The sequence below is a fragment of the Ornithorhynchus anatinus genome, chromosome 13 (genome assembly GCF_004115215.2).
Source record: "Ornithorhynchus anatinus isolate Pmale09 chromosome 13, mOrnAna1.pri.v4, whole genome shotgun sequence".
Classification (NCBI taxonomy): Eukaryota; Metazoa; Chordata; class Mammalia; order Monotremata; family Ornithorhynchidae; genus Ornithorhynchus; species Ornithorhynchus anatinus.
The window spans coordinates 24,095,230-24,113,888 of NC_041740.1; positions in this window are offsets into that span (position 1 = coordinate 24,095,230).

The window sequence follows — 18,659 nt, forward strand, 5'->3', positions numbered from 1 at the left end:
AAGATCTTCGAACTCATTGTAAATTTTTTTTTATATAAGTGAATGTGGCCACAGCAGTCTTTAAATTGGATGGTTTTTCATGGAGATATATAAAATATTTGCTTTAGATTGGTGTGTTTAAAGCCTTTTATATAGACTGTTATGTCTTAAGTGCATTAGAAAGCAATTGTTCGTGATGGAACTGAAGTGTTTCCTTGGACGGTTCTATTTGATGTGCATATGATCAAGGTTTACAATCTGGATGTATCTTGCTCTTTAACTTATTGACTGTAAATAAATTTTAGAGAAGAATCGCTGTGTGGAGTCAGTGTGAGTAATGTCCGTGTTGCTGAAGGAAGGGTGGGTGTGTGGCGGGGGTGGGGGCGGGGATTAACAGCACGTGAATGTAAAACTTGGGGGAGCCACAAAAAATTGGGGCTCCATAGAGTATCTCCTTGGGATTTATCTTCTCCCCCCGCCCTTCCTGCCACTATTTGAGTAGTCTGTGAAAGTCTCTTAAGATTTTCATCATAAATGGTATTTACTGAACCCTTACTGTGTACAGAGCACCGTTCTAAGCACGTGGAAGAGTACAATTCAACGGAGTTGGTAGACACCTTCTTTTCCCACAAAGATCTTCCAGTCTAGGGGGGAGACGGACATCAATATAAATTTATAGTACATAACTTACAATTTACATGCTGTGCTGTCCTGCACACAAAAAGTGCTTAATAAATACCACGGATTGACTGATAAGAAATGCCACTCCTCCTCCAGCTCTGTGCTTTTGCTGGTGAGTATTCCCCTCCCGACCTCTTCCCTTACTCGCAAATCCCAGACCGCTGACTCGCAAAAGATAGGAGTCACTGCCTTCCAAAGAACCTCCACGGCCTGGCCTCATGGATAGATCACGGGCCTGGTAGTCCAACGGCCCTGAGTTCTAATCCTGGCTTGCCACTTGTCTGCTCGGTGGCCTATGGTAAGTCACTTTTTTGTGCTTCTGTTCCGTCATCTGTGAAATGGGGATTAAGACTGTGAGCCCCATGTGGGACAGGGACTGTGTCCAACCTTGTATCAAGTGATTAAAAAATAAAAAATCACACACCAAAAAAAACTCTGGTTGGGGGCTGTCAGACGAAGCTGCTGACCTATAAGAACTCTCACCCTATCAGGAACTTCTAGGGGCAGTTAGTAGAGGCCAGTTATTGAGCACTTATCATTCATGGGGTGTTCGAAGCAAAAGAGTTGGTAGACATAATCTCTGCCCTCAACGAGTTTATAATCTAGTGCTGAGGCAGGCGTTAAAATAAATTACAGATAGGGGAAGCAGCACACTTAAAGAGATGGACAGGAGTTTGGGGGCTGAGTATCAGAGGGCTTAGGGGGGAGGGACCTAAGTGAATAGGGTGGGGAAGTGAGGCTAGGGCAGGCTGCTTGGAGGAGGCATGTTCTTAGGAGGGCTAAATAATTTATTTTTACATCAGCCTCCCTCTCTAGATTCTAAGATCCTTGTGATTACAACTCTGCTGTACTGTACTCTCCCAAACAGTCGGTACAGTGATCTGCATACAATAAATCCTCAATAAATACCACTGACCAATTGATTAGATGACCGAAATAAATCTGTCATTCATTTTATTGGCCGTCTCCCCTCTAGTCTTTTAGCTCCTTGTGGGCAGGGAATATGTCTGTCACCACCGTTGAATCGTACTCTTCCAAGCACTTAATACAGCGCCCTGAACGCAGGAAGCGCTCAATAAATACCAGTGATTGATTGAAGTCTACTCTGCTCAGTGTGTGTGCCAAACGCCATCTTGTGGGCGGGGAATGTATCTAAGAACTCTGTATTGTGCTTTCGCGAGCGCTTAGCACAGTGCTCTGCAGACAGACTTAATTATTGAGCGTTTACTGTGGCAGAGCACTGTACTCAGTGCTACGGAGGATACAATACAATAACAAACACATCCCCTGCCCACAAGGAGCTTACAGTCTAGGGGGGAGTATGGCCCCCATCGGCTGTATCCTCTTCCCGCTGAAGGATAATAATAATTATGGTATTTAAGCGCTTACTATGTGCCAGTCTGGGGTAGATATACCCAAATGGAGTTGGACACAGTCCCTGTCCCATGTGAGGCTCTCAGTCTCGATCCCCATTTTCCAGATGAGGGAACTGAGGCCCAGAGAAGTGAAGCGACTTGACCGAGGTCACCCAGCAGACAAGAGGGATCTTTGGGATAGAACGACCGCAGCAGCCGCGTGAGGAGCCCAGGACTGGACAGACTGTCTGACGCCTGAGGAGCTCCAAGCTCACGGTGACTACACAGTCAAGAAAGGGCTCCCCAACCACCAAGGATGGCTAAATGTCGGGGTCCCAGAGATCAGAGACCCCAGCCAGGAGCTTCTCAGCTGTCACTCTTCCTCCCAAGCCCACCTTCTATCCCTACCTCACTCTGGCCTCTCCCATCTCCGGCCTATCGCTCACTCTGTTCTCCTGGCCTGCATTTCCCTCCCTCCCCAAATCCGATTCCCGGGGCCGGAAGCCAGGCTGGTGGTGACCGAAGAGCAAGGGACCAGTCTCAGCCCTTCAGCCTCCCTCGTCTTTCCCCGGCTTTGGATTCGTTTGGCCAACAACAAAATGATACCATTTAAATTATACATCATAAAGTATTTATTTCTATCAGTGTCTGTCTCCCCCCTCTAGACTCCAAGCTCATTATGGGCAGCAACATGTCCACTAATTCTGTTGTACTCTCCCAAGCGCTTAGTACAGTGCTCTGCACACGGTAAGTGCTTGATAAATACCACTGATTGATGTGGAGGTAAGGGGCCTGCCATCTCCCCATGCCCACCCTCTCCCCTACCAACACACAGATTCACAATACATACCCTTCCCCACTCTCAGCAGGCCTGTAATGAACACACAACAGCTATCGGTGCCCTTTCCACTAATTGATCAATCGTATTTATTGAGTGCTCACTGTGTGCGGAGCACTGTACCAGACAGGAGAAGACAACACCACAGTAAGAAAGAGTCGGTAGCTGCATTCCCTGCCACCAGAGACAAACGGCCGTAAACACCCTCTCCACCAAAACTGGCAAATCAGCCCTTTACCCTTAAAGGCCTCCTGAAAATCCACCTCCTCCAGGAAGCCTTCTATGATCAGCCCCTACCTCTCTGGTGGCATCGTTCCAGCAGCCATCCTTCGCACAATGCCTGTGAAGGAAGACGTGTGGCCTAGTGGACGGAGCCCGGGCCCGGGAGCTAGAGGACCTGGGTTCTAATCCCAGCCCTGCCACTTGTCTGCTGGGTGGCCTTGGGCAAGTCGCTTCACTTCTCTGAGCCTCAATTACTGCATCTACAAAATGGGGATTAAGATGGTGAGTCCCACGCAGGACAGGGACTGGGTCCAAATTGATTAGCTCGTACCTACCCCAGCGCTTAGTACAGTGCTTGGCATATAGTGAGCACTAGACAAATGCCATTAAAATTAAAAAAAAAAAAAGAAGCCCCTTAGACTTATGTCATGATTAGTTCTAAGTGGGGCATTCGTCCCTGTTATACTGTACTCTCCAAAGTGCTTAATATAGTGCTTTGCACACAGTAAGCACTCAGTAAATACGATTGAGTGAATCAGGGTTCGAAGCCCTGTTTTGCCCAGACTCCCCAGGATCGGACCCTCAGTCAGTGAGTAATGTGGCTGCCGCTGGGTTTCTGTATTGAGTCAGAGAGGTTTCATGGGAGGAAAATGGGTGTGCCGACCCTTGCTGGTGACTCTTCGATTGACTCACCACCCTCAACTTCCCATCTCCAGCATGGCCAACTGGCAAGAAGAGTACGGGCCTGGAGTCAGAAGGACCTGGGTTCTAATCCCAGCTCTGCCACTTGTCTGCTGGGTGACCTAGGGCAAGTCACTTCACTTCTCGTGGCTTCAGTTACCTCATCTGTAAAATGGGACTGAAGACTGTGAGCCCCACGTGGGACAGGGACTGTGTCCAACCTGATTAGCTTGGATCTACCCCAGCGCTTAGAATAGTGCCCGGCACATTGTAAGCACTCAACAAATACCTTAATAATTATTATTATGATTATCTCCAGGATGTCAGGGCACAGGGTCTGCTTGGGCAAGGGACCGGTTAGGTATTTGGTGGGGCAAGGTAGAGGATGCAGGCAGCGGAAACTGAGGCCCGGGCTGCGGCGGGGGTCATTCATTCATCCATTAAATCATATTTATTGAGTGCTTACTATGTGCAGAGCACTGTACTAAGCGCTAGGAAAGTACAATTCTGCAATAGACAATCCCTGCCCTCAAAGGGCTTCCAGTTTGGAGGGTCGGGAGGTGAAGCGAGGACTGATATTTCTGGCTGGAGTGTCCGGTGTTTGCACATGCTGGATAATTCTATTTGAACACAGGGCGTGTAGGGTAAGGATTGTGATGGGCACACAACGCACTAATCGCCACATATAAAATAGTTGTGCAACTTACAACATCCTTATTTCCCTTCCTACTCGCTGAGGGAAACGCGAGCCTCTGAGGGGTGTGTCTGTCTGGCTCAGCATCTGCATCCAGCTCGGCAGGTGCCGTGCTCTCTCTGCCCCCTCTTGCCCCCCCTCAGAGCCCCATTCAGGCCCGGACCACTAGACTGGCAGAACCATTCATTCATTCAATCATATTTACTGAGCACTTGGTAAGCGCAGAGCACTGTACTGAGCACTTGGGAGAGTACAGTGTAATAAGAAGTCGACTCATTTCCTGCTCACAATGAGCTTACAGTTTAGAGGGGGAGACAGATAATATAAATAAATAAATTTACAGGTATGTACGTAAGTGCTTCAGAGAATCAGCGTAGCCTTGTAGATAGAGCACAGGCCTAGGATTCAGAAGGACCTGGGTTCTAATCCCAGCTCCGCCACATGTCTGCTGTGTGACCTAGGAAAAGTCACTTCACTTCTCTGGGTCTCAGTTACCTCATCTGTAAAAAAAATGGGGATTAGGAGTGTGAGCCCCATGTGGGACAGGGACTGTGTCCAACCTGATTTACTTGAATCTACCCCAGCTCTTAGCACATAGTAAGTGCTTAACAAGTACCGTAAATATTATTAGTATTATTTATTAATATAAGCAGGCAGCTGGCAACTTCAATCACGACAGCCATTTTCAATCACTTCTGCCTTTGCGCGCCGGTCACATAATGATTATCTCTATCTCGCCGCCCACCTCTCGCCCACGTCCTACCTCTGGCCTGGAATGCCCTCCTTCCTCATATCAGACAAAAAATTGCTCTCCCCGGCTTCAAAACTTTACTGAAGGCACATTTCCTCCAAGAAGCCTTCCCTGACTAAACCCTCCTCTCCTCTTCTCCCACTCCCTTCTGCACTGCTCTTACTTGCTCCGTCATTCATCCTCCCTCCCAACCCCACCTCGCATTTGTATGTATTTGTAACATTTATTTCTATTAATCTCTGTCTCTCCCTCTAGACTGTGAGTTTGTTGTGGGCGGGAATGTGTCTGTTGTTATACTGTATTCTCTCAAGCACTCAGTACAGTGCTTTGCACCCAGTAAACGCCCAACGACTACGATTGAATAAATGAATGATAGCTCGGTCGAACCCCCTGAAGGCCTCAGCTGAATCTGCCCAGATTCAGTGTTTTCTGTAGCCAGTGTTCCCAGCTTTTCTCACCTTCCAAATCCATCGAGGGGTGATTCCCAGCTAGAAGACCCTGCAATTATCTAGTAAAGGCCAGCCACCACCATCCAGGAACCAAAATAATAATAATCATTACTGTGGAATTGGTTAGGCGCTTATTATACATCAAATAATAAGCACTGGGGTAGAGTCAGGATAATCAGGTCCCACACGGAGTTCACAGACTAAGGAGGAGGCAGAAAAGGTATCAAATCCCCATTTTCCAGATGAGGGAACTGAGGCCCAGAGAAGTGAAGTGATTTGCCCAGGGTCCCATAGCAGGCAAGCGGCACAGCCGCTGGGGCACAGAACCCAGGTGCTCTACCTCCCAGGCCCCGGGTTCTTTCCGCTGCTTCTCATCCCCTGAAACTTTAGTTTCCCACGTATCTTTGGAGCTGGGAGAATTCCAGGCCCAGACCTGCCCTGTGGATGGCCAGAAAGCTGTTTTCTGAGGGCTTTGCTGGTCTCCCCCTCAGCTCCCTATGGTCCCCAGGAAGAGCTGGATGCTAGGAACCCATGCTATATGTGATATTTCCTTTTCTAGAAGAGAGTAGAGGCATTTCACTGAAGGTAAAGCCAAAGAGTAGCGCCCACTGGGAGTCTGGAGACCTGGGTTCTAATCTCAGCGCCAACACTTGCCAGCTGTGTGACCTTGGGCAAATCATCTAAATTCTTTCTGCCTCAGTTTCCTCAACTCTAAAATAAGGATTCGATTCTTGTTCTCCCTCCCACTTGGGCTACGAGCCCCATGTGAGAGAGGGGCTGTATCCAATCTGCTTCTACCTTATAGTGAACGGCTTGGCACACATTAAGGGCTTAATGAATACTGTGATTACTATCATTGTTGTTATTATTAAAGGCTTTGAAGGCAAGAGAGAGCTGAGGTCTGATAGATTTTAAGAGGACCAGAAAAGAAAGAAGGGCATAATTCAGGTGAGAATGTCGAGAATGAGGCTCGGTGAGCTGAATTCGGGAGGAGTGGAGAAGGTGAACTGGGATGTGGTAGGAGAAAACTGTGGATTGTTAAGAGGAAGAGAGCAGCGTAGTCTCATGGAAAGAGCCCGGGCCTGGAAGTCAGAGGACCTGGGTTCTAATCCTGACTCCGCCACTTGTCTGCTGTGTGATCTTGGGCAAGTCGCTTCACCTCTCTGGGCATCTGCTACCTTATCCAGAAAATGAGAATTCTTGCCTGTTTTCCCTCCTACTTAGTCTGTGAGCCCCAGGTGGGACAGAGGCTATATCTGACCTCATTAACTTGTACACCTAACTCAACACTTAGAACAGTGCTTGACACATAGTAAACACTTAATAAAAATAAAATAATAATAGTAATGATAATTCACCCCTTACATATCTCAGAACCGGGAGCGTTTTTTGTGGAGTTTACACATTTCTTAGCTCCTTGCTGCCCCCATTGGCTTTTTACACTGTGGTCTTGCAATCACGGGTCTGAACCAGTTTACACCTCAGGTATAATCAATCAATCAGTGGTATTTATTGAGCCCTTACTGTGTGCAGAGCACTGTACTAAGCGCTTGGGAGAGGACAATGCAACAGAGTTGGTTGACAGGCTCAATGTCCACAAGGAGCTGACAGTCTAGCGGGGGGGGTAGGCGTGGAGGACATACAGTATAATAAATTAGGGATATGTATGTAAGTGGTGTGAAACAGAGGGGAGGTGAGGGTGCTTGCAAATTCGCGATCCAAATGCTTGTTTTGTCTTGTGCCGTCGAGTCGTCTCCAACTCATAGCGATGCCATGGTGTCGTCTCCGACTCATAGAGATGTCATGGACACATCTCTCCCAAAACACCCAAATTCCATCTGCAATCGTTCTGGTAGTGTATCCGTAGAGTTTTCCAAATGCTTAGGTGATGCAGAAAGGAGAGGGAGTGGGGGAAATGAGGGCTTAGGGAAGGCCTCTTGGAGGAGATGTGATTTTAACAGGAGTCTTTCTGGGTGTTGCTGTCTAGTTCTGGGGTCTTCCTGGGGTCCATCTTCCCTTTTCTTTCCTGGAGAGTTCATGGACCCAGAACATAAACACACAACCACTCACACCCCCACCTTCCGTGGGCACAGTCTAAAGGGGCAACCTCCCCATTCTCTTGGGAATACCAGAGGAAAAGAAGAGGCCCAAGCAGCTGTTGTTTCAGGGGTGTCCCAGATTCCTACCTCTGACGGATCAGGAAGGCTGATCCCAGCCACTGCCTGATTCCTATCATCCCCCAGCCCCTCAGTTACCTATCTCTCTCTGATGATAGCCCTCTCCGATGAGGAAAATCTTCTCCTAAACAAACTGCACTCCGATCCCATGTCCGTGAGCCATTTTTCCTCAGGCTGCCTTACCTCAGTCGGTCAGTCAATCTTATCAATTGAGCGTTTACCGTGTGCAGAGCACTGTACAAAGCGTTTGGGAGAGAACAATATCACAGACACATTCACTGGCAAGGGGCTTACAGTCTAGAGGAGGAGACAGTCATTAATATAAATGGATAAAATTACAGTCATGTACATAAGAGAAGCAGCATGGCTCAGGGGAAAGAGCCTGGGCTTGGGAGTCAGAGGTCACAGGTTTGAACCCAGATCTGCCACTTGTCAGCTGTGTCACTGTGGGCAAGTCACTTATCTTCTCTGTGCCTCAGTGACCACATCTGTAAAATGGGGATTAAGACTGTGAGCCTCACATGGGTCAACCTGACTACCCTGTCTCTCTACCCCAGCGCTTGGAACAGTGCTCTGCACATAGTAAGCACTAAACAAATACCAACATTATTATTATTATTATTAAGTGCTGTGGGGGTGGCGATAGGCACCTAGTAAGTAGTGCTGTTGTTTTGTTGCCGAATTGTACTTTCCAAATGCTTAGTACAGTGCTCTACACACAGTAAGCCCTCAATAAATACGATTGAATGAATGAATGCTGTTGGTGATGGTTCATTCGTTCATTCAATCGTATTTATTGAGCGCTTACTGTGTGTTGAGGACTGTACTAAGCGCTTGGAAAGTGCAATTCGGCAATGGATAGAGACGATTCCTACCCGACAAGTATTTGGTGAGGTTCGCTGTAATGCCACATGATCTGCAGCCCCCCGCAGAGAAAGCACTGCATTGGTGCAGCGGGAAGGCTTTGCTCCCTGATCCAGTTTTGGCTGATCGAGGCAACGCGCTCAGGGACGCCCCCAAATCGGAAATTGGGGGCGCCTTCCCCGGGAACGGGCCGGGGCCAGGGGTGAGAGTCTGCACATGGCCACGGGGTGGCGGCTGGGACGAGAAGGAAAGAGAAAGGACAGGAGAGGAAAGAAGAGTTAAGAGGAGAGAAGAGAAAGGAGAGGGAGGAGAGACGAGACTAAAAGAGGAGAGGAGAGAAAAGGAGGAGTTAAGAGAAGGAGAGGAGAGAAAAGAAGGAGTTAAGAGGAGGAGAGAAAAGAAGAGGAGTTAAGAGAAGGAGAGGAAAGAAAAGAAGAGTTGAGAGGAGAGGAGTTAAGAGGGGAGGAGAGAAAAGGAGGAGTTAAGAGAAGGAGAAGAGAGAAAAGAAGAGGAGTTAAGAGAAGGAGAGGAGAGAAAAGAAGAGGAGTTAAGAGAAGGAGAGGAAAGAAAAGAAGAGTGGAGAGGAGAGATAAGGAGGAGTTAAGAGAAGGAGAGGAGAAAAAAGAAGAGGAGTTAAGAGAAGGAGAGGAAAGAAAAGAAGAGTTAAGAGGAGACGAGAGAAAAGAAGAGGAGGAGAGGCGAGAAAAGAAGAGTGAAGAGAAAGAGAGGAGAGAAGAGGCTGCAGAAGAGAAGCTAAGCCAGAGCTAGCTTTTACTGGGCCAGTTGAGAACTTTCCCGGGCTGAACAGAAGGAAGAATTATCACACCCACAACCCCCACACCCTCCCACCACTTTCCTGTTGACCTTGGTCAAGTCACTCGGTTTCCCCATCTGTAAAATGGGGGAAAAATACCAGTTCTCCCTCTTAGACTGTGAGTTTAAGTGAGAAGAGGAGCTGTAACTACTCCAGCACTTGACACAGTGGTTAGCACATAGTAAATTGTGGGCTGTAGTCTCCTTGTGGGCAGAGATACTGTCTACCAACTTTTGTTGTATTTTCCCAACTGCTTAGTACAGTGCTCAGTACACGGTAAGTGTTCAGTAAACACCACTGACTAATTGATTAAGCTCTTAGAAGCAGCATGGTCTAGTTGATAGAACACGGGCCTGGGAGTCAGAAGGACCTGGCTGTTAATCCCGGGTCTGCCACTTGTCTACTCTGTGACCTTGGACAAGTCACTTCACTTCTCTGGGCCACAGTTCCCTCATCTGTAAAATGAGGGTTAAGACTGTGAGTCTCATGTGAGACAGGGACTGTGATCACCCCACTTTGCCCCAGCACTGAGTGCAGTGATTAGCATATAGTAAGTGCATAACAGATACCATTATTATTATTATGCACTTCAAATAATTACAATTTTTAAAAATGTGCTTGTCTGTCCCATTTTTATAGAACACATGACCAATCAATCAATTATACTGAGTGTTTACTGTTTGCAGAGCACTGTATTAATTTGTAAAGCAGAATATAACCGAGTTGGTAGACACATTTCCTGATCACAAGAAGCTTACAATCTAGAGGAGGATATAAATGAGTTTCCAGGATGGGGGCAAGAGCTTGGTGACAAGATAGATGAAATTAAGGTACAGTGAGGTAGCAGCGCTTAAAATGGTGCTTGATATATAAAATGTGCTTAATTAAGCAACGTGGCTTAGTGGAAAGAGCAGGGGCTTGGAAGTCAGAGGTCGTGGGTTCTAATCCTGGCTCCACCATTTGTCAGATGTGTGACTTTGGGCAACTTCTCTGTGCCTCACTTACCTCATCTATAAAATGGGAATTAAGACTGTGAGCCCCAAGAGGGACAACCTATTAACCTTGTATCTATTCCAGTGCTTAGAACAGTGCTTGGCACATAGTAAGCACTTAATAAATACCATCATCATTATTATATACCATTATTATTATTAGAGGAGTGCAATGTACGGGCTGGGTCATAGTAGGAGAGTAGCGAGGTGAGGTAGGAGGGGGCGAGGTGATTGAGGGCTTCACAGCCAATGGGGAGGAGTTTTTGTTTGTTGTGGAGGTTGCACTGGAGGTTCTTGAGGAGTGGGAAAATATGGGCTGAACATTTTCGCAGAAAAATGATCTGGGCAGCAGAGTGAAGTATGGACTGGAGTGGGGAGAGATGGAAGGTTGGGAGGTCAACAAAGAGGCTGACTAATCAAGGCGGGATAGGATAAACACTTGGATTAATCTGGTAACAGTTTGGATGAAGAGGAAAAGGTGGATTTTAGCAATGCTGTGAAAGTTAAACTGACAGGATTTGGTGACAGATTGAATATGCTGGTTGAATGAGAGATGAGTTGAGGATAATGTCAAGGTTACCGGCTTGTGAGACAGGGAAGGTGATGGTGCTCTCTACAGTGACAGGAAGGTCAAGGGAAGGACAAGGTTTGGGTGGGAAGATAAGTTCTGTTTTGGACATGTTAAGTTTAAGGGATGGTAGGTAGTTGGCCTTTTTTTGTTTTATGATACTTCTTAAGCACTTACTATGGGTCAAACACTGTTATAATAATGATAATAATTTATTCATTCAATCGTATTTATTGAGCACTTACTGTGTGCAGAGCACTGTACTAAGCACATGGAAAGTACAATACAACTATCATAATCACTGTTATTAGTAATAATAATATTAATAATTCAATAGTTAGACATGATCTCTGTTCTCAAGAAGCTTACAATCACACAGGAGATTGAAGGAAGGAAGGGAGGAAAGGAGGGATGGAGAAAGGGAAGGGGAGGGACCTTCCCAACAAGCCAAAAGCATCCACCCCTGCCATCCAGTACCTAACTGGGCTAGAAGTGTCCCTGCCCGGGGCTTGGGTAGGCTTCCTGGGCAGGATGGGTAGGAGATAGGGTGGTGGTGTCTCCCAAATGCCTAATACACAGGAAGTGCTCAATAAATACCAAATATAATTGATTGATTGATAGACCATAACAGGGCTGAGTGATTTCACTCCATCCTCTGGTAGATAGAAGGTCTGGAGCCACTCTGGCGTGCCCCAGAGCAGATTCTCGGGTCCTTTTCAGGTCCATCATGGGAAAGGGAATGTGTCTTCCAACTCTTTGATACTGATATTCCCTGACTAAACCCTCATCTCAGGCGTGGTTGGCTCAGCCCGTGGCCAAACTTCTGGGCCTGGGCCGGAATCGGACTTGCTGTTTGTCCTTGAATTTGACCCCCAGGACTTAAAGGTTGAGAAAATTTCAGGCAGAGGGCCTGTCTGCAGCCGCAAGACACTCTGAAACGACTGTTACATAACGGGACTTGTTTGCCCCGCTGGGAGCAGAGTGGAGTTTCAATAACTGCTGTGTCATTCCCCTGGAATAAACAAGGTCTCATGATGCACGAGAGTCTGGAATCAGTCCTCTCCTGTGGTGTCCTCAGTCAGAGCTTCAGAAAACCGCCTCTTGTTCTTGCTATCAGCCTTTCCTCAAATCTGGGCGGAAACAGTTTGACCTTCAAGGGCAGCGACCTAGTCACCAAACTCTTCTGCCACCCCTGCCAGCCCCCAAAGAAGCTAGTAATAACTATAATCATAATAGCTGGTGATTGCTAAGTGCTTACTATGTGCCAGGCACTGTATTAAGTGCGGGGGTAGATATATGGGGATACTAATGATAATAATAATAGTTGTGGTATTTCTTGAGCACTTACCATGTGCCAGCCACTGTACTAAGCTCTGGCTGGATATAAGCAAATCAAGTTGGACACAGTCCCTGTCCCACATGGGTCTCACAGTCTCAACCCCATTTTACAGATGAGGGCCCTGAGGCCCAGAGAAGTGAAGTGATTCGCTCAAGGTCACATAGACAAGTGGCAGAGCTGGGATTAAAACCCACATCCTTTTGACTCCTAGGCCTGCACTGTAGCCACTGTGCTGTGCTGGGATCACAGTCTAAGAAGGAGGGAGTCAATCAATCAATCAAATAATCAGTTGTATTTATTGAGAGCTTACTGTGTGCAAAACACTGTACTAAGCACTTGGGTGACTACCATATAACAATATTCCAGAGTTGGTAGACACAGTCCCTGCCTACAGTGAGCTCACAGTCTAGAAGGGGAGACAGATATTAATATATATAAATAAATAAATAACGGATATACATGTAAGTGGTTGTGGGGCTGGGTGGTGGTTAATAAAGGGAGCAAATCAGGGCAATGCAGTAGGGAATAGGGAAAAGAGGAGATGAGGGCTTAGGGAATATCAGTAAGGAAGAGTTGGTAGACACATTTCCTGCCTACAATGAGGTTACAATCTAGAGTCTGTTCCTGATGACGGTACTGGGACATGATAATAATTGTGGTATTTAAGTGCTTATTATGTGCCAAGCACTGTTCTAGTCACTGGGGCAGATACAGAGAAGCAGCGTGGCTCAATGGAAAGAGTCTGGGCTTTGGAGTCGGAGGTCATGGGTTCGAATCCCAGCTCGGCCACTTGTCAGCTGTGTGACTTTGGGCAAGTCACAACTTCTCTGTGCCTCAGTTACCTCATCTGTAAAATGGGGATTAAGACTGTGAGCCCCACGTGGGACAACCTGATTCCCCTTTGTCTACCCCAGCGCTTAGAACAGTGCTCGGCACATAGTAAGCACTTAACAAATACCAACATTATTATTATTATTACAGGATACAAGGAAGGAAGGAAGAAAGAAAGATGAATCCTACAGATGGCCGAATGGTCAGGCTAAGCCACATTCCCATTAAGGCATTAAACACCTACACGGGCAGGCAGAAATCCTTGACCAAAGGCCACTCTGTGATGCTTGAGTCTGGTAGTGTTGGGAAGCAGGATGATTGGTGGGTCTCATTCTCAGGGTGGTGTCCCAAAACCTTTGGTGCCTCCCGGAAAGACTATCTCATTTCCTGGGGCTCATCTCCCCACAGCCAAAGCCACAAGGTTCCTGTTTCCCTACTGGCTCAGCAATCCTCATTTCAAAGATTGAGACATTGCTTTTTAGGAGAGGAAATTATCTTATTTTAATGCCCTGATCTAGAAGTAGGAACCCTTAAGGGATGATGGGGTTCAGGCAGACCCCCAGAAGGCTGACCTTGACTACCTAGCTTCTGATACCACTGATACCACTGACAGATTGTGAGCCCCATGTGGCACATGGATTGTGTCCAATCAGGTTACTTTGTATCTACCCCAGCGATTAGAACAGTGCCTGGCACATAGTAAGCGCTTAACGAATAGCATTAAAAAAACCCCAAAACTACATTAGCATGAATCATACTATGTGCAGAGCACTATACTAAGTGCTTGGCATGTACAATTCGGCAACAGTTAGAGACAAGCCCTACCCAAAACGGGCTCACAATCTAAACGGGGGAGACAGACAGCAAAGGAAATGAAACAAAACAACATCATCAAGATAAATAGAATCATGGAGATAAACACCTCATTATCAAAATAAATAGGGTAATAAATAATATATACAAATATGCACAGTGCTGAGGGGAAGGGGGAAGAGCAAAGGTCGGGATGGGGGGGGAAGGAGGGGGAAGAGGGGCAGGGGGAAAGGGGGAGCTCAGTTCTGGGAAGGTCTCCTGGAGAAGGTGAGCTCTCAGTAGGGCTTTGAAGAGGGAAAGAGAGTTGGTTTGGCAGATGTGAGTAGGAAGGGCATTCCAGGACAAAGGAAGAACATGGACAACGGGTCGACGGTGGGACAGGTGCGAGCAGGGGCCCGTGAGGAGGTGAACGGCAGAGGAGCGGAGTGTACGGGGTGGGCAGTAGAAAGAGAGAAGGGAGGTGAGGTAGGAGGGGGCAAGGTGATGGAGAGTCTCGAAGTCAAGAGTGAGGAATTTTTGTTTCGTGCGAAGGTCGATAAGCAACCACTGGAGGTTTTTGAGGAGGGGAGTGACATGCCCAGTGCGTTTCTGTAGGAAGATGATCCGGCAGGGGAATGAAGAATAGACTGGAGTGGGGTGAGACAGGAAAAAGGGAGACCAGGGAGGAGGCTGACACAACAATCCAGTCGGGATATTATGAGAGCTTGTGCCAGCACGGAAGCAGTTTGGATGGAGAGGAAAGGGCAGATCTTGGCGATATTGTGAAGGTGAGACCGGCAAGTGTTGGTGACGGATTGGACGTGTGAGGTGAATGAAAGAGTAGAGTCGAGGATGACCCCAAGGTTCAAAGATGACCCCAAGGTTGCGGGCCTGTGAGACGAGAAGGATGGTAGTGCCGTCCACAGTGACGGGAAAGTCAGAGAGAGGACGGGGTTTTGGAGGGAAGATGAGGAGCTCAGTCTTAGATATGTTGAGTTTTAGGTGGCAGACAGACATCCAGGTGGAGACATCCTGGAGGCAGGAGGAGATACGAGCCTGGAGGGAGGGGGAGAAAACAGGGGAGGAGATGTAGATTTGGGTGTCATCAGCGTAGAGATGATAGTTGAAGCCGTGGGAGCTAATGAGTTCACCAAGGGAGTGAGTGTAGATGGAGAACAAAAGAGGGCCAAGAACTGACCCTTGAGGAACCCTTACAGTTAGTGGATGGGAGGGGGAGGAGGAGCCCACAAAGGAGACTGAGACTGAACTGCCAGAGAGATGAGGAGAACCGGGAGAGGACGGAATCCTTGAAGCCAAGGTGGGATAAAGTGTGGAGGAGAAAGGGATGGTCGACAGTGTCAAAGGCAGCTGAGAGGGTGAGGAGGATTAGGATAGAGTGGGAGCCACTGGATTTGGCAAGAAGGAGGTCATGGGTGACCTTTGAGAGAGCAGTTTCGGTGGAGTGGAGGGGACGGAAGCCAGATTGGAGGGGGTCCAGGAGAGAGTTGGAGTTGAGGAATTCAAGGCAGCAAGTGTAGGCGACTCGTTGGAGGAGTTTGGAAAGGAAGGGTAGAAGGAAGATAGGATGATAACTGGAAGGGGAAGTGGGATCGAGAAAGGGCTTTTTTAGGTTGGGGGAGACATGGGCATCTTTGAAGGCGGAGGGGAAGAAGCCGTTGGAGAGTGAGTGGTTAAAGATATAAGTTAAGGAGGGGAGGAGGGAAGGGGCGATAGTTTTTATAAGGTGAGCAGGAATGGGGTCCAAAGCCCAGGTGGAGGGGGTGGCACTTGCGAGGAGGGAGGAGATCTCTGAGGATACTGCAGGGAAGGATGGGAAAGTAGGGGAGAGGATTGGGAGCGGGGTGTTGGAGAAGGGGGAGGGGTGACTTTGGGGAGCTCAGGACTGATGGTGTTAATTTTCGTAATGAAGTAGGTAGCCAGATCGTTGGGGTGAGGGATGAAGGAGGGGGAGGAACAGGAGGCCTGAGGAGAGAGTTAAAAGTCCGGAAAAATTGACGGGGGTGGTGGGCATGGGCGTCAATGAAGGAAGAAAAGTAGTTTTTCCTGGCAGAGGAGAGGGCAGAGTTAAGGCAGGAAAAGACAAATTTGAAATGAATAAGATTGGCTTGGTGCTTAGACTTTGGCCAGCAGTGCTTAGCAGCTCCGGCATAAGAGCCAAGGAGGCAGACAGAGGCAGAGATCCAGAGCTATGGGTTAGTGGAGCGAGAGCGGCGAGGGAAAGGGCAGCGAGCGAGTTGAGATGAGTAGAGAGGGTGGAGTTGAGAGCAGTAACCTCATCATGGAGAGTGGGAAGAGAGGACAGGGAGGCAAGGTGGGGTATGACGCTTTGGGAGAGATAGATGGTGTCAAGAGAGCAGAGGTCTCTGTGGGGGGAGTAATACGGATTTGCAGGGGGAGGAAGTGTGAGAGAGAAGTCAGGTGAGGAGGTTATGGTCAGAGAGAGGGATTTCAGAGTTGGTGAAGGAGGAGGGAGGGGAAAGGGAGCGGGGAGAGGGGAGCGTTTGGATGAGAATGAGATGGCGGGGGCCTGGACAGGGAAAGGGGGATGAGGGGTGGCAATGGGACAGGACAACTGGGATGGGACGTGGGTGGAGAAGAGGGAAGGGGATGGGAGGAAGGGGTTCGATGGGGAAAAACGCAAGGGGAGGGGGATGAGGGTTGGCGCCGGTAAAGTGGGATTCTAGGGAGGGAGTGGGGAGGAGGGGAGGAGGCGGTGGAAAATGAGGGAAAGAGCTGGGCGGGAGAGGGGAAGGGGAAGGTGAGGATTGGGAGGGCAGATGGGAGGAGAGGGGTTGGAAGGTCATGCTGAAGTCAGTGAGGTAAGTGACAGCAATGAGAAAAATGAACAATTAACATGCGATAACAATAATATAATAATATGATACAATATAATATGATGCCCGGGATCGAATGTTGACTTAATAATAATAATGTTGGTATTTGTTAAGCGCTTACTATGTGCCGAGCACTGTTCTAAGCGCTGGGGTAGACATAGGGGAATCAGGTTGTCCCACGTGGGGCTCACAGTCTTAATCCCCATTTTACAGATGAGGGAACTGAGGCACAGAGAAGTTAAGTGACTTGCCCACAGTCACACAGCTGACAAGTGGCAGAGCTGGGATTCGAACTCATGAGCCCTGACTCCAAAGCCCATGCTCTTTCCATTGAGCCACGCTGCTTCTCAGCGACTTGTCTATGGGTCTCTCAGATCAAGTGGCAAGGAGAGTCCTGAGGCTCGTGGCCCAAATGTCTCTGAAGCGGCAGAGGGAGCCCTGTGGATGACCTACTTGGAGAAGGGTGGAGCTGTTATGGGGGACAAAGGAGAGGAAACTCCTGGGAGGAGGAATAGATGCCCAAGCAACATGGACGGGGTGAGTTGGTGCGGACACAGGTAGCAGCTAAAAGTAACACAGTGAGAACAAGGGCAATGTTACCCAAGGAGGGGGTGGGGGGTGGGGGAAATCATTCACCTCTAGTCAGAGCACAGGGGAGGAGGGAGTGGGGGCTCCCCAAAGGATGGGTGCTTCTGGGTGGGGGGGAGGTAATGTCCCATGGCCTTGGGGGGTGGAGGAGAGCTGGGGAGCACAATGTCCCATGACTCTGAGCGGGGTGGTGGAGGAGGGGAGCAGAATGTCCCACGACCCTGGCGGGGGTGGGTTGGGGTGAGGAATACAGCGTCCCACAGTCCGGGTTGGCTACCTGGACAGGCTTCGAGGGGGTGCTAGACCAGGGGAGTTGGAAGTTGGAGGGTCAGCGGAGAGATGGGGGATGGTCTGGGAGCTGCGGGGTCAGTTGCTCATCTGTTCTCGGTAGCTTAGCCAGGACCGAAACAGAGGAATTCAATGGCTTTTATTGGGTGGGGTTCCTCTTTGCTGTTACCTAATTCTGAAAATTTCTTTTTCGGTCTACTTTCAGTCTTTTTCAGTGTGCAAATTTTCCCAGGCCACATGGGGATTTTTTTTTAATGGTATTTGTTAATCGCTTACTATGTGCCAAGGACTGAACTAAGTGCTGGGATAGACACTTGTCATCCAAGGTCACACAGTAGACAAGTGGTGGAGCCGGGATTAGAATGCCGGTTCTTCTGACTTCTGGGCCTATATTCTATCTGCTAGACCAAGTTGCTTCTCAACTCATCATATGTACAAAAATGTATAAGGTCCCATCCTGGTAGGCCAGATCCTGGGGGCCAGTAACGATAGTAGCATTTGTTGAGTACCTACTGGACACAATCCACTGTATTAAGCACCTAGGAAATGCAAACTAAAGTAGCACCCACCCTAACTACAAGGAGAAGCAGCGTGGCCTTGTGGAGAGAGAATGGGCTTGAGAGTCTCAGGATGTGGGTTCTAATCCCAGTTCCCACTTGTTTGCTATATGACCTTGGACACGTCACTTCCCTTCTCATTTCCTCAAGGGGATTCAATACTGTTTTCTTCCTGCTCAGAGTGTGGGCCCCAAGTGTGATTATCACGTATCTACCCTAGTGCTTAGTATGGTGCTTGGCACGTAAGTGTTTTATAAATATTATTGCCATCATTATCACTATTATTGTTGTTATTATTATATCATCATTAAGGAGCTAACACTCTAGCCAGAGAGACAGACATG